At 39.3% G+C, this 5,915-nt stretch overlaps 1 long non-coding RNA gene across 1 annotated transcript in view; it reads left to right on the top strand.

Annotated features, from left to right (window-relative positions):
* Positions 1-282: 282 nt before the first annotated feature.
* LOC107088065 overlaps positions 283-5,915 on the top strand; it is a 12,903-nt gene continuing 7,270 nt past the window's right edge. The window contains exon 1 of the long non-coding RNA XR_001481364.1: positions 283-520. This is a non-coding gene — a long non-coding RNA (uncharacterized LOC107088065). The remainder of the gene's footprint in view (positions 521-5,915) is intronic.

Here is a 5,915-nt window from a genome sequence, read left to right as displayed (position 1 = left end):
ATGCCACTGGCCTTACTCTGCTCTATGATGCACACCTTTGTGTGAAATGCAATCGTGACACTCTAGAGGTTATGATTAAGGCAGGCAGCTCAGGAGGTGCCTCCCTCGTTTTGATCAGCGGCCTCGACACACCTATGGGCGGAAGGACCAGAAAAACCAGCTGCTGAGATGGTTCCTCTCACGGCGAGGAGCAGTCGGTGCAGAACAAACGTAGAGTCTCCTCCTCCTTTACCCCTTCACTCTCCTCCCTCCTTTAATACTGACTGAAACTATACACCAGCACACACCTCTCCTTGTTTTTAAGCCTCACAGTGTACTCTTTAGGTCTCTAAGTTACAGCAGGATTTGTTTTACTTTCTTCTCAGCGGCTACTGTTTTACCTTTGATCATATCTTCTAGGATCTGCCAGGCCTCCACAGGTGGACTATGCCTCCTTTAGAAACCTGACAGAGGGGGCTTCTATGCTGCTCAGTGCCCATCTGGAAAGGGCTTGAGCTGAAACCTCAGAAGAATCTATTGGGTAGGTAATGGAGCTGTTTCTAAATCTTTACATCATTGTGATTTTGTAAACTTGCTGTATGCAGATATTTATGTGTGTTATAACTATACCTGTGGGAGAAAAATAGTTCAGATTGGTGATAAGATAGTTAACATCAAAACAACTTTCTAATTCAGTCAGGACTTTATAAAAGGTAAATCAGGGAAGGAGATATTTTGGTCCTCATCTCTGTCAGGAAGCACATCTCTTACTGATGTTTCCTATCGGTAACATTTATCATGTCATCAGCTGTCAGTAACACTGTAGGAAAATGGGGTGCGATCCTGCAGGACATATTCAAAACTCCTGAGAGATTCTGGACCAGCTAACAGAGAATTACTGTGAAAAGGTTTTTACATTTTAACTTATCTCTACCGCTGTTGCTGTATTTGATATTCTTTTAGGTTTTAGATCATGAAACATATTGCAAGATCTGATCTGAGGAGAATAAAATTCCCTTTTTAGATGAGGACTTAGTTTTTAAAGAGAAAAAAATCTCAAAGCACATGGAGCTGGATGAAAAGTCAATATATGGTTGTACCTGACATCAAGTGTTTGGAGTGATTTTCACTATCGAGCAATATTGTCCCATTCCTTAATGCTGAACTGCTTTAATTTGCCTCGCAGAAGGGCTTTAAAGCACAAACTATTTATTAAAGGTCATGCCTCAATTGGACATAAGTCTGAACTTTGACTAGGCCACCTCAAATCCCCTTTTTGCTCCTCTTAGCCACTCAGAGATGAACTTGGTCCAGCGTTTAGGATCATTCTGCTGTAGGCAGTGTACCTAATCTCGATGCTGTAACTTGATGAGCGTACCTTCTTCTTTAGGATTCTCTTCTAGAGAGCAGAATTCAAAGTTGTATCAATTACTGAAAATGGTTCAAGGCTTCAGTCAGGAAGGCAGCCCCAAACACTCATTTTTATATTATTTATAAAATATTATATTTGACTGTCAGGATGGTGATTTTCACTCTGATATTGCCATTAGTCCTACACTAGATTTTGTGAGACACTACAATACTTTTCTCAATGGACTTTGGAATAATCTAAATTTTTTTTGGGGTGCAGCTCTGTGATCAGTGGTTCCGGATTGCATCTCTCAGATGAAGACAAAAGTCCATAAATGTCTTTCCGAACCTCTCCAGAACTATAAATGTCAATACCGGTACTTTGTTTTATTTATCTGCTGCTTCGCTTTAAGATTGCTTTGCCTACCTGGCACAGTTTGTAGCACTGTTGCCTTGCAGCAAGAAAGTTCCAGGTTCGACCCTCCCCGGGGTCTTTCTGCATGAAGTTTGCATGTTCTCTCTGTGCATGCATGGGTTCTCCCTGAGTACTCTGGCTTCCTCCCACAGTCTAAAAACATAACTGTTAGGTTAACTGCCATCTCTAAAATCAATGATAAATGTGTGTGAGTGCATGGTTGTGTGTCTCTATGTGGCAGATTGGTGACCTGTCCAGGGTGTACCCCACCTCTCTGGGGTACACCAGAGATTGCCGGAGTAGACTGCCGGAGATAGGCGTCAGCCCCACCGCGAGCCTGGGGGAATAAGCGGGAAAAAATAGATGAATGGATGTTGTCAGATCAGTTCTATTTAAATTACTTGTAGTCTAGCATGTCTATGATTTGAGAGGAAATTGTGGTTTAATACAAACAAATCAAGTTATTTTAATATTTAAAATCATATAAAAGCCTATGCTTGTCCAAACAAAAGTACATTTTACCTCATTATTGAAAATTTTAAGCCATATTAGATTTTTTTTTTTTTTTTACTTTTGTAATCTATAGTCTATGCATAAAAGACAGTTTGATTTTATTCTAGCATAGAGTTTAATTTTTAATCATGGTACTATAAACACAGGTATCAGTTGTGTGTAGTTTCCTATTTTATCACACACGACTCAGATAAGCACTGAGTTTAATTTGCTTATGAATTTAATCAAAGCATTTGGAGGATAATTTTTAACAGACCTCCAGCTCTGATGGCTGACTTGTACATAGATCTGTTAATCCCAAAGTCCCAAACAAAGATCCTAGTAAGACGACCAGTAGTCATTTCTAACATTTTGTCCGTTCATCTCTTTAAACTGTTTTTCTATACTTTTTTTTCCTTTTTCCCTTTTTTTTTTACACCCATCAGGCTGTTTTAGACACTCTCGGTGCAACGTTTTAAAAAGCCTGATAGGTGTAAAATCAAAACCATGCTTTAGAAGGAATCACTGGAATAACATCTTGTTTACCCGACAGCTCTCAAGTGCTTTTTCTTGGCTTTAGTCATCTATTGCTCTTTTCATAACAGCGCCATATGCTGGGAGGTGGGAAGCTGTCAAAGAAAAGGTTCATATTAAGCTCAGTATACATTCATCTTCCTGCATTTTCTTTGCAGTGGATTTCATTTTTTAAGTGAGATTCTTGGAGTTTAACAAGTATTCCAGGAACGAAGCTTTGTTGCTTCAAAGTTCTGCATCAAAAACAACAACCGACTTAGACAAAACAGTACTCTTATGTTTGTCACCTTAAAGTTTGAGAGTGTATATCTAAGCTTTAACTATGAATGTGGTTATTTTTATCAGTTCTTCAGACACCTATGCGTGACAGCATGTTGCTTTTCACTTACATCATCCTGTTGATCCCTTGATGACTGATTTGGATCAATAACTGTCAAATTTAAATCTCTTCTCAGCTGGAAAACAAATGAAGTGGAAGGTCCACTTCTTTAGACTCAAATTTCATATCTGCTCTACCAAGGCTGCTAATAGGCCCCCTGTTCTCCTCATTAACCTTCTCAAATATTGACACCAGGCAAAATCTGGTAAAGGTCACACTTTGATTGTGTTTACGTGCGCCGGGGACTGCTGTATTTACAGTTCAGTAGGGAGCAAAGCCAAACTGCGCTTCAGCTTCACCTGTTCTTCCTCCAGTACAAAGAAAAGAGGAAACTGAAGAGTTCCTGTTCAGCATTGAACCTTCAGTCTGGAAAAAAAAGAGCACATGATTTGTTTACCCATGGTGGATAAGAGGATATTGAATTGTAGCATTTGGGAATAGCTGCAGGTTGCGGAAAGAGAAATAGACAGTAATAAATTGGAAATCAATTAACTCAATTTTGCAGCAGAACTGCATGACCTGATCAGTTACAAATAATAAAGAAATGTAAATAAGTATAAAAATATATATTTGGGATCTAATATATAAAGCTCTGGTTATGATAGTCATAAACCTCATGACCTCTCGACGCCTATTAAGCAACCCTTTAACCAGCATTTCTCAAACTACGTAGGGTGTAGTAACTGGTCAGTGATGAGCGAACATAGTTGAGTTATTATGGAGCAACAGTGTGATAGGGAGTGGCATTGAAGTTAGTTACATGTGATTTAGTTTAACGGGTGAAAAGGAGGTGCTTCTCCTTCCAAGGAATCTGCTGCATTTATGAAATGTTTTGTATATGAACCTGAAATACCAGAGTGAATGCATTTTGTCATACAGCTTGTTATTACAAGAGTTTTTCCTTTTACATTTTATTTAGGTTATGTTTATCAACAGTAACATTACCAGATTAGAAATAGAGCCCATCAGCTGGTATGTTAATCTCAGCATAAATCCATCTGTTTTTCAAAGGCCTCTGAGGTTCGTTAAAGTACATTATTGAACAACATGCAGATTAAGGAACACAGCAGTACGCCCAGAGAGACCGTTTTGGAGAAGTCTAAAGTGGGGATTGCTTATGATCAATTCCATTTGAAGTTCTGACAGCAATCAGTTTAATCCAACGCTTGAAAATAGAAAAATAATGACTTAACTGCTAACCTAGTAAGACATGGCTTTAAGAGCATTAACCAGAGAAGCAGTCAGGCAGCCTCTGGAAGAGCCTTCAGCACAATTGGAGAAATCATACGTGGTAGGAACTCCAGATGACACAGAGGCATGCCTCCACAAACATCCTGATCAAAGACTGCCTGATAAACCAACCACAGTTGGTGAGACTGCAGCAGGTCCAAAGTACTACAGGACACACTCATCATTAATTCCCAGAAATATTCAGAATACACTGAAATACTCAGATCACTCCCCCAGACGTTGAGTACAGAGAGCTCGTGGTCTACATTGTGGCATAGCGTAGGAAGAATCATTTTATCTTGAATACTAGCAAGACAAAGGAGATGACTGTAACAAACACCGTAATCTTCATGGGAGAAGAAGAAGTGGAGGTGGTGGAGGAGTCAAAAATCCTTGATGTCCATCTAGATAAGAGGCTGGACTGGAGACACCCAGTAGGGATGCATACAATCAGCATTTTAGCTGTCAGTGTTTGCAGCGAGACGCTGTTGATCCTCTAGGATTTTGTTGTCGGTGGGGAGGGCATTTTCCACTGTCGTCCGATAAGGTAACACCTAAAGATGATTGTGCAAAGATGGAATACTTTGTCAAATTTAAGGACCACAGATTTGTTTGAATTAAGCAAGATGTCTTTTTACATGGAGCTCTTATCATAGACGCCAGCTTTGACATAATTACAAAGCATGCGCTTTAAGTTAATTGGTGGTTATATACAAAAGTCATGGAGTGATGTAAGAGAGAAGGAAATACTTTAACTACTCTTGACAAGAGGATCAGAGCAAAACAAATAAAGATAACATGGAAACTAAAAGTTTGGCTTCTCTGAAAGATCCATTTGTGTTGGCTCAGCTCCCAGACTCATCATCTTCAGTGTGCCTGAGAGCCTTGTTAATAGTTTGTATTTCCAATCTTGCATGTTTAATCAAGAACTTACTTTTGGGCCTCTTTTATTACAAAATGTATTTCTACTTTTTTTCCATTTTAACTAAGCCTTTAAGTAAATAAACAGAAATGGTTAATTTACTTTTCTTAAATTCTGAGCTCTCTGCAGTCTGAAATATCATAGCAATCCAGCCAGATGCTTACTTTGTGTGCCAGCCTACTGAGCTCTAATCACTAACTCTGGAGACCCAGGGTCCTTGTTTCACATAAATGGTATGAGCCATCCGTCTGCCTTTGTATCTGATCGGCTGCATGGTGGGCCTATCAAAGTAAATCCTTTCCATGCGTCTTCACGGCAGACCTAAGCAGAACCATCTTAAGATCTGAAAGAAGGTGGCTGTTTTTCTTCTTCACCACAAAAAGTTGGCTGAAAGAGATAAAGTAGCTCATCACTTTTCAATTCAATTCAGCTATTTCTATAGCAGCACTTTACAGCTCACCAGATCATACAATCAAATCGATTCAAAAATTTCTATCTAAGGAAAACCAGTTGATTGCATCAACTTATTGACTCTAAGGCAATCCCTCACACTAAGCATGCTTGTAGCGACAGTGGAGAGGAAAAACTCCCTTTTAACAGGAAGAAACCTCCAG

The sequence above is a fragment of the Cyprinodon variegatus genome, unplaced genomic scaffold (genome assembly GCF_000732505.1).
Source record: "Cyprinodon variegatus isolate N-32 unplaced genomic scaffold, C_variegatus-1.0 Scaffold205, whole genome shotgun sequence".
In the NCBI taxonomy this organism is placed as follows: domain Eukaryota; kingdom Metazoa; phylum Chordata; class Actinopteri; order Cyprinodontiformes; family Cyprinodontidae; genus Cyprinodon; species Cyprinodon variegatus.
The sequence above is the reverse complement of the archived record's forward strand: the minus strand, read 5'-3'. Positions and strand labels throughout refer to the sequence as shown.